Genomic DNA, 11,301 nt, shown 5'->3' with positions numbered 1-11,301 from the left:
GGGGGTGGGCCTAGGCCCTATCCCAAAGGATATGAAAGACTCTGATGACACCCTATGGAAGGCCTCACCATCCAGGGGGAGCAGAAAAGATATGTGACAGATAAAGTTTTAGTTGGGAGGATAGGGGAGGACGGGTGGGAGAAGGGAACTGGGATTGTCATGTAAAACAATCCTGTTTCTAATTCAGATAAAAAAAAGCTGGAAAAGAAAACAAAAACAAACAGAAAAAAGCAGAAAATGCACAGCTTGAATCTCTGGTCTCTGAATGAAATTTCACATCCAGTGTTGCAAATATCTTTTCACCAATGAAACCAATTGAGATTTAGCTCCAGATAGTTATAAATGGGGAGTCTAGCAGTATTGTAGCAAACTTCATTTTTCAGCTTAAATTTCAGTTGAGATCAATCATGCTAGCTACATATTTTCTCATCAAAATGCCAGCATAATAAAATTTTCACCAACATAATATTTTTATTAATTAATTTGGAATTTCATATGATGCACCTCTACCACGCTTTTTTCCATTCCTCCCAAGTCCACCCTCCTACACTTGCACCTTCTACACACAAAAAAATAAATAAATAAATACAAGCCCAATTTGTGTTGCCCATGTACTCACTGGAGCATGATTTAATTCCCAGTGGCCAGCCCCTTAATGGTAACTGAGTCTTTCTCCAATGCCAGTTTTATTGAAGAAACAACAAGTTGACCTAACATGGTTTGGTGTAGAACAGTGGTTCTCAACCTTCCTAGTGTTGTGACCATTTAATACTGTTTCTCATATTGGGGTAAACCCCAACCATAAGATTATTTTCATCTCTACTTTATAACTGCAATTTTGCTACTCTTCTGTATTGTAATGTAAATATATGTGTTTTCCAATTGTCTTAGGTGACCCCTGTGAAGCTGTCATTCAACCACTCAAGTGTCAAGATCCACAAATTGAAAACTGCTGGTATAGAAGATGTAGACACCTTCCCTAATACTGGTAAAATTTAATTATTATCACAGATAGAGAACACAAGATATGACAATGGGCATGAGAATCAAAGGTCATTGTGGTCATATTTTGTTTATTATCTATTAAAGCTTGCCTGAGTATCAGAGTGCAAAAGTAGTCATACTAGTCAACCATACAGGCCAGACAGTGGGGGCACATACTTTTAATCCCAGAAGCCACACTAGTTACCCAAAGAAATTAGGGAGTGGCGGTGTGTGCCTTTAATCCCAGCACTGGAGATGAATATAAGGCGGGAGGAGACAAGAACTCTTTGCATTCTAGGCAGTCTGGGGGCAATACAGTTTGGAGACACAATCAGAGGACATGATTGCCCTTTCAGTCTGAGCATTGATAGAAGTGGGCACTCTCTAATAGTTCTCTGGTCTTCAGCTTTAACCCCAATATCTGTCTCTAGGTTTTTATTATTCATGCTATAGGTCATCATCTATTGACAGTTCTTAATGGTAATTAAAACAGAGAAAGCTAGGTTGATTGAAATGTATTATGAAATTGTCAGGGCAAGAAAGTTTGCTATGAATCAACATTGCTGTGGATTATGCTCATTGTTAATAAAAAAACTGGGCAATAGCAGGGCAAGAAGAGGTTGGCTAAGATAACTGGACACAGAGAGAATGATGGGAGGAGGAAGGGTGAAGTCAGGGCAGTCAAGGAGTTGCCAGCCAGACACAGAGAGAGAGCAAGATAGGCACACTGTACTGAAAAAAGGTACCATCATGTGGCAGAATGTAAATAAAGAATATTGTTTAATGCAAATGTAAGAGTTATCTAGTAACAAGCCTGAGCAAAATAGCCAAGCATTTATGATTCACATACAGTCTCTGAGTCAGTTATCTGGGACTGGTTAGTAGGGATGGGAAACATCTGTTTACATATGGAATTCTAACATGTAGAATCTCCACATATGACCTGAGAAAGCTGAAAAAAGGTTCTAAACACACAAAAACTGAGCCACACTGTGCTTCCTAGTCTCTCATTCTGGCCACAGTGCAAAGACACATCTCTGGATAGTTGCCAGTGAGATGGAGCTGACTGCCAATCACCATGATCTAAGTGGCATGACAGGTTTCTGCAGTTTCTCACACTGATCGCAGGACAGAGAAGCTTATCTCAGCCATTTCACGCAGGGTTTTTGCTCATGCAGACAGAAAAAGGTTATAGATATACAATAAAGACAGATTCAGAAGAAAAAATCTAAACAGATTACAGTATTTTTAATATATATGTAGGCCTGGGAGAGAAAAGAAAAAGGGTAGAGAAAATCCTTAAAAAGTGAATAGAATGAAAAAATATAATAAGCCACATAAAGATGGAAAATACAAGGAGTCTGAATTATGTAAATTATTGTGTTCTCTTTAACTTTTTTTGGTTGCTAAAAGGCGTTGGATTATGGATTAAACCAATCTGTGTATTTTAAAATTATCTTGACTTCAAAATTTAAGTCAAATATATGCTACTTTGGAAAAGAGGTTATAATTTCATTTCTATAGAAAACAAAAGGCTGTGGATTCATTTAAAGTTAAAGAAAATTTGGTTTGATTAGAGAAGACTCCCTGAAATCCTCTCTACAAACATAAAGAAATAAAGCTAAAACAACTACAGAACAGGCGTCATATTTTGCCTGCTCAAACATAAAGCAAAATATTTTCTTTGGCTGACTTATACAATCTATATTTGTATTAATACATATATGTATGTTACCTTTAAAAGTTTATGTCATTTCCAGAACAAGGGAACCAGACACAAGTAAAAAAGGTAATCCAGCATCCAAAATAGGTTCAAGGGTACTGAGATGATCCAGCCTCATAAAATACTCCAGCCAAGACTTAACAATTATACTGATTTCCTCAGGCTCCTTCAAAGATTACCAGTGCCCCAGTGAACAGGAAGTAATCTAGAGAACTACATCCACATTCCCCCAAATAAATTATGAATGTTTGTCTTTGTTTAGGGGGTTTTTTACAAGTTATTATTGGTAATGGCCAGAAAAAAAAACTAAACAAAGGAGATTAGATTCAGGGACCTTGTTCTAAAAAGAAAAAGGGGAATATAGAAATAGGATAAAAGTGTAATCATTGAATCTATTTTTTAACAAAAAAAACCCTACTAGCCTCAAATATCTTACATTGATATGGGTTTTTGTATATTGATACATATTTCAGGTAATTTTTGTTATGTAGGATGTGTGTTTCTATTTTGGGGGGTGGATATTTGCTCAAGCAGCTCATTTAAACATACAATGTATAGTTAAAAATACAGGTTAATTATTATTAGACATCTGTAATAATGACCCATATCTATCAAACTTATGGTCAGGTTAGTTAGGTTTTCTGGGTATACAGAAATATATTTAAGATAGATAGATAATCTTCAGTCACTTCAAAGACCCACAGAATGTGGAATTTAAAATATTTTAATAACTTAGGTTTTTTATGACAGTGAGACATGTCTGTTCATGGCATCACCAGTCTCCTTCAGAGAAGATGATGGGCATTGAAGAAACTCCATATGCAGTTTGGTTTCTTTATGGAAAAAGCTAGCATGTAGGAAAAGAATCTGCCCTTGCCTCAATTGCTGACTGGTACTTTTCAAAACGGACCATCAGGACAGAAAAAAAAGGGACTGCTGAACTTTGCCAAGAAATGTAGGAGAGTCATTCAGAATTCTCCGTTTCACAGGAAAGTCTGCTAGGTATTCTGAAACACCTGTAGATCAGAGTTGGATGCCCCAATGTTACAGAGGAGCTTTGGGTGACTGTCCAAGTAACCTGGTGTCCCTGTCATTAGGTAACATTTCATACTTATGGAGTTTTGATAGAGTTGAAAACTAAATAGTTATAGTTATAATTTTCCTTAGTTATAATAGAAAGTAAATTATATACAAAACTTTAGATTCACCAAGAGAAGGTAGATAATTAAGTATTTTGTCTAATTTTGACAAATGCAAATGGATTGGATATTGTTACTGTAATTCTTAATAACTGTTTTTGTTATATATAATTTTACTATGTTAAGGTTACAACATTCCTTTTTAATTAGAGAAAAAGGGGGAAATGCTGTGGATTATGCTCATTGATAATAAAAACTGATTGGCCAACAGCAGGGCAAGAAGAGATTGAGTGAGACAACCTGCCACAGAGACAATGATGGGAGGAGGAAGGGTGGAGTCAGGCCAAATCAAGGAATTACCAGCTAGACACAGAAAGATAAACAAGCCATACTGAGAAAAGGTACTGCTATGTGGCAAAGCATAAATAATGAATAAGGGTTAATCTAATTGTAAGAATTAGCTAGTAACATGCCTGAGCTATAATTCATATTCAGCCTCTGAGTCATTTACCAGGGACTGGGTGGTTGGATTGGTAAATGTCCCTTTACACAACATAGTTAACATTATAGTTGTTGTCACTTCTTTATTGTTAGGTAGTAAGTGAGTTCACCAATTGAAGTATAAAATTATGTCTGCTTAGTTTTTGCATATGGCTTGGCAATATTTTAAAATAAAACCATTTCCAATTCCATTCACATTGTGTCATAGGAAATTTCTTGTGGAGCAATTCAGTTTTAGTCAAATTGTATGTGAAAATTCAATACAAAATGAAATACACCTATAGACTTGTAGGTATACTGACTTCTACTCTTGTTTCACCAGTGTGTATGCAAGGACTGGAATATGGTATATGGCAGACAAACTTCTGTGAACACTATGGATCCCTACTATTTTTAAAAAATATATTCTTGAGAATATTGTGAAGATGAAAGGAAGTGGAAATGTTTCTGCTAGCAGTAAGGTTTTTATAACAGAAGTTAACAATATGTTAGGGAAGATGAGAGTCAAAGCATTGGATGAAATGATTTTGATGGGAATGATGGGGTTAAATGCTAACAGTGTTAGCTAAGGATGTGGACCTTACCATGCAAGAAATGCAGGACTCTCCTGAGCTCTTCTGGCTAGAGAAAGGAGGAAGTGGGGCTATATATATTTGAAGGACCTTGACATGAATATTTGAACAATTAGTCTTTCTTTGAGTTCTCCTTTACGTACATTTCAAAACTTTTCTCTTTAATGTGGAAATTCATATCTGCCTCTGTGTTTCCAGGGCAGTAGGAGGCAGAGCAATATGAGAGACTCCTGGAAGTAAGGTCATTGGGGTGAAAAACAGTCAATATGGACGTGGAACACCCACTGGGGGCAAAGAGAATAATAGGATATAATCAAATGGCTTCCAAGAGAGTCAAAGCAATAACGGCAATCCAGGCAAATATATTTTCCTCATGCTTGATAATCTAGTACTACTGTGTGCATAAAAGAAGATGCTATTGGTGCAAAGAACAAGTACTACATGTCAACATTGTGACACACATAAGGATGATACTAGTTTCCTCCATAGTTATTTCATGGTATTCCACTTTAAACATGCTATTTTCTCATAAAGACATCACACATGTTAATAAGTGGCAAACACCTTATTCTGACTTGCAAAGCCACGAAAAAAATCCAAATAGCTCATAACAACTCAATGGCAGACAACTATTTACTGTTGATTGGCTCCTTGTTTTTTATTTATAAGAATTCCAGAAGCTATTACTCAATTGATTATATAAAGACAAGAATAAAAATCAGAAAACAATCAGGGAAGTCCACTGCACACAAATAGAATTCAATCTAGTGATATTTTAGTGTTGCTTCACAATGGCTTTTTTTGAGGGGGGATTTTATTGTTAAATTTTTCAGAGATTTTACATTGTATTAGTAGATTACAATTTGTCACAATGAGGCAGATGCCATAATTGCTACTTTTTCAAATCTCAGGAACCACGTTTTAAACATTTACCTCAGAAGTACAAGTTCACCTAAATGTAAGACAATGTAATTTTTCTTGGACAGTTTTTCTTTAGTTTTGCCATATCCCTATTTTTCTCTTTATCTAGCACAAGTTTTATTTTTTTAATTTTTCAAACAGACTTGCATGGAAATATTCGTGAAAACAATAGAAGCAGGTTCATTCCTGTGGAAGTAGCCGGCAGAAGGTTTACCATCCTCTGATCTCCTTTAGCCCTCTGAACTGCCAAATGTACTTTTTTTTTTTTTTTTTTTTTTTGGTTTTCGAGACGGGGTTTCTCTGCATAGCTTTGGAGCCTATCCTGGCACTCGCTCTGGAGACCAGGCTGGCCTCGCCCTCACAGAGATCTGCCTGCCTCTGCCTCTCTAGTACTGGGATTAAAGGCCCGGCTCCAAATGTACTTTTCTCTGTCAGGGCATTGCATGATTATATTTTTTTTTTAAAAAACCTGACATAAAAGAAAGAATGGAGTTCTAAGGACAAAGACACAAGCAGTTATAATTCTGTGTTTGACCTCTCATTAACTGTTGTACACCTTGATTTTTATACAATAAAATGGTGGTTTTTTTACACAGCAGCATTAATCCTCCACAACCATAATATTTGTTTTTGTGATAAGAGATGCAAGAGTGTTTCATGAAAATGCTTTTCAAATATGACTTAAATTAATGATAAGTTCTACTTCTAGTTGTCTCTATCATCTGCTCTCATCTTTTAGAGGAATTATTTTTTATTCAAATTAAGCTACCTTTACATCATCCTTACAACTTGCCTAACAAAAGCCATTATCATGATGATCCATATAAAAATGTCTAATGATTTTTCTAACAAATATTGTCATTAAGTTGGTAGCATATCTAGTTAAATGAGTCAAATTATTCTTCCTTTCCACCCATTTTTTGTCTTCACTGTTTTCTCTTTAATCAATTATTTTATACTTATGATTTTATTAAAGTCTTGCTTTCTAGCCCTTGTTGGGGCCAATCACTAGCTTTGTAGCTCAGGTGAGGTTCTTATTTCAGTCTCTCAAGGGCTGGGTTGTGTTTTGAGACAAGGTCTTGTTATATAGCCCAGACTTTCCTTCAACACAGGATTTGAGAAATCAGGTTGGCAATCGACCTGGAGGCTTCCTCCCTGATGGCTACATTTCATGAAACTGCAGGTCTCTCTGCAGGCTGATAGGAAAGTTAAGTCATTAACAGTTGTATCTTTTTTGAACCCTGAAATGTACCATAATGACCTGCTAGGTACAGCATGCCCATTAGTTTCAACATCATGAATGGGGGTAACTGTCTAAGTGAGTTTTCTATTTCTGTGATAAAATGCCACAATTAAAGGCAACTTGGGAGGAAAAGTTTTATGTGGCTTACACTTCTACATCACAGTCCATAAAAGGCAGGAACCTGCAAGCAGGAACTGACATGGAGACCATAGAAGAATATGGCTTACTGCTGTGCTATCTATCACATCAATTATTACCAACAAACTGCCTTTAAGTTGGCAAGATGGCTCAGAAGTTAAGAGCACTGACTGTTTTTTGAGAGGATAGGTTTCAAGTTCTAGCATCTACATGAGAACTCACAAGCAAACACAATGCCCTCTCTGGCAGGCATCAGACAGTCATGTAATTAAAAAAATAAGGAAAATGTCCTGTAGGCTTGTCTCTGGACAATCTGATGGAGTCATTGCCTCCACTGAGGTTCCTCTTCCAAAACAAATGTAACTTGTGTCAAGTTAACAAAAATCTAATAAGGGCAGTAACAAGTAACTTTCTGAATGCATAAAAGGCCCATTTTCCAATTTGGAACCTAGCCAAGGCCCTAGGGGAGAATGTACTACTATTTTGATTAAAGTACAGTGTATAAAATTGCCTTTTAAATATTTATCATTATACCTACAGATGAGTGAGTTTCTCAGCCTTCATCAGAGAAACTTTTGTTGTTATTGTTAACATAGATATTTACAGTGGGTCAAAGTTCAGGGAATAAATGACTGTGGAGTTCTTTGCCCTAAATGGCCATGCATATTCTCACCCAAACACAGAGGACATCTTGGAAAAGGGGGAAACATAATTGTAAGAGCCATCCAGGATAAGATAGCATTGGGAATAAAAACATTGTCTTCTGGACTTGACAGGACTGCTGTACTCATGAGCTCACAACAGCTATAGTTGACAGTACAAGATCAAGACTGTCAATATTCCAACTTGATTGTGGAAAGGGCACATGAGCCTCCATCCCTAACTGAGGAGATATTTACAGTTGATGGCTGCTAGGCTAAAAAAAGCTCAATTTCTTTTAGGAGTGTGCTACCTAGTAGGCTGACCATGATCCAATAAATGGCTATACCTCCATTATACATATAGGCAATATTAATTGGACTCAGTGGGTTATACGAAAAAAAAGAATATTAAATTTGGATGTGCTTATGGGAAAGGTTTATCCAGAAAGATTAGGAGAGTAGGAGTGGAGGGGTGACTATTATGTGAATGCATTACAATTTAAAGAATACAGAAAAATATTGTATTAAAATTTTGTTCTAGTAAAAGCTAATCTGAAAGCAGCAGCATGTATGTTTTGTGTGAGGGGTACAAATATATTTATGTATCCATCCATCCATCCACATTTTTATGTGTTTAGTAGAAGACTCATAATTGTCCCAAGCAATTAATTTCAAAAGAAGAGTAACAATGAGTATACCCATCTTTTAATTTATGTACATATTGATAACCACGTGGGCTAAACTAATATGTATATATATTCCCATCCTTTTGCAATAATATTTATGTATTTATTTTTATGTTTCTTTTTTCAAATTTACTCAAATTAGAAAAAAAAAATTGTTTTACATGTCAATCCCAGATCCCTATCCCTTGCCTCCTTCCCTGTCCCCCACTAAACCCCTTTCCCATCCCTTTTCTGCTCCCCAAGGAGGGTGAGGCTTTCCATGGGGGATCTTCAAAGTCTGTCAGATCATTTACAGCAGGACATAGGCCCTCCCCCATGTGCGTAGACTGAGAGAGTATCCCTCTATGTGTAGTGAGCTCACAAATTCCATACATATGCTAGGGATAAATACTGATCTTCTACCAGAGGCCCCATAGATTGCCAAGGCCTTCTCACTGACACCCAGGATCAGGGTATCTGGATCAATCCCATGCTGGTTTCCCAGTTATCAGTATGGGGTCCATGAGCTCCCGCTTGTTCAGGTCAGCTGATTCTGTAGGTCTCACCAGCCTGATCTTGACCCCTTTTCTCATCACTCCTCCCTCTCTGCAACTGGGTTACAGGAGTTCAGTTCAGTGTTTAGCTGTGGGTATCTGCTTCTGATTCCATCAGTTACTGGATGAAGGCTAGAGGATGGCAAAAAAGGTAGGCATCAATCTCATTATAAGGGGAGGGCATTAAGGTAGCCTCTCCATTATTGATTAGATTGTTAGTTGGTGTCATCCTTGTAGATCTCCAAACATTTCCCTAGTGCCTGATTTCTCTTTAAACCTATAAAGGCTCCCTGTATTATGGTATCTCTTATCTTGCTCTCCTCTAATCTTCCCGTGACTCAAACTTCCTGCTCCCTCATGTCCTCATCTCCCCTCTGCTTCTCTCCTTACTTTTATCTAAGCTTCCTCTCCCCTCCCCCATGTTCCCAATTTCCTCAGAAGATCTTGTCCCTTTCCCCTTCTCTGGGAGATCTTGTATGTCCCTCTTAGGGTCCTCCTTGTTTACTAGCTTCTCTGGAATTGTGGATTGTCGGCTGCTACTTCTTTGCTCTAGATCTAAAATCCATATATGAGTGAGTACATACCATGTTTATCTTTTTGTGATTGGGTTACCTCGCTCAGGATGGTTTCCTCTAGTTCCATCCATTTGCCTGAGAATTTCAAGATTCCATTGTTTTTCCACTGAGTAATACTCCATTGTATAAATGTAACACATTTTCTCTATCCATTCTTCAGTTGAGGGGCATCTAGATTGCTTCCAGGTTCTGGCTATTACAGATAATGCTGCTATGAACATAGTTGAACAGATGTCCTTTTATGTTTGTGCTTCTTTGGGGTATATTCCTAAGAGTGGAATTGCTGGATCTTGTGGTAGACTGATTCCCATTTTCCTGAGGAACTACCATACTGATTTTCAAAGTGGCTGTACAAGTTGGCACTCCCACCAGCAGTGGAGGAGTGTTCCCCTTTCTCCATATCCTCTCCAGCATAAACTGTCATTGGTGTTTTTGACTTTAGCCATTCTGGCAAGAGTAAGATTGTATCTCAGAGTTGTTTTGATTTGCATTTCCCTGATGGCTAAGGATGTTGAGCACTTTCTTAAGTGTCTTTCAACCATTTTAGACTCCTCTAATGAGAATTCTCTATTAAGTTCTGTAACCCACATTGTAATTGGATTATTTGGTGTTTTGGAGACTAGCTTCTTGAGTTCTTTGTAAATTTTGGAGATCAGCCCTTTGTCAGATGTGGTGTTGGTGAATATCTTTTCCCATTCTGTGGGTTGCCGTTTTGTCTTGTTGACTGTGTCCTTTGTCTTGCAGAAGCTTCTCAGTTTCAGGAGGTCCCATTTATTAATTGTTGAAAGTGTCTGTGCTACTGGAGTTATGTTCAGGAAGCAGTCTCCTATACCAATTCATTCAAGGGTATGTCCCAATTTCTCTTCTAAGAGGTTCAGTGTGGTTAGATTTATGGTGCAGTCTTTAATCCATTTGGACTTAAGTTTTGTGCATGGCGATAGATATGGATCTATCTGCAGTCTTCTACATGCCAGTAGCCAGTTATGTCAGCACCATTTGTTGAAGGTGCTTTCTTTTTCCCCTTGTATAATTTTAGCTTCTTTGTCAGAAATCAGGTGTTTGTAATTGTGTGGGTTAATATCAGGGTTTTCAATTCGATTCCATTGATTAATCTGTCTATTTTTTGTGCCAATACCAAGCTGTTTTCAGGACTATAGCTCTGTAATATAGCTTGAAGTCAGGGATGGTGATGCCTCCCAAAATTCCTTTATTGTACAGGGTTGTTTTGACTACCCTGGTCATTTGTTTTTCCAAGTAAAGTTGGTTATTTTTCCTTCAAGGTCTGTGAAGAATTGTGCTGGTATTTTGATGGGGATTGTATTGACTCTATATGTTGCTTTTGGCAAGATTGCCATTTTTACTATATTGATCTTACCTATCCAAGAACATGGGATATCTTTCCATTTTCTTGTATCTTTTAAAATTTCTTTCGAATTTCTTGCTATACAGGCCTTTCACTTGTTTGGTTAGCATTACCCCAAAGTATTTTATGATGTTTGTTGCTATTATAAATGGGGTTGTTTCTCTGATTTCTTTCTCAGTCCACTTATCATCTGTATTTTGTAGGGATACTGATTTTTTTGAATTAATTTTGTATCCTGCCACTTTGCTGAAGGTGTTTATCAGTTATCAGAGTTTCCTTGTA

The sequence above is a fragment of the Cricetulus griseus genome, chromosome X (assembly GCF_003668045.3).
Source record: "Cricetulus griseus strain 17A/GY chromosome X, alternate assembly CriGri-PICRH-1.0, whole genome shotgun sequence".
In the NCBI taxonomy this organism is placed as follows: Eukaryota; Metazoa; Chordata; class Mammalia; order Rodentia; family Cricetidae; genus Cricetulus; species Cricetulus griseus.
The sequence above is the reverse complement of the archived record's forward strand: the minus strand, read 5'-3'. Positions refer to the sequence as shown.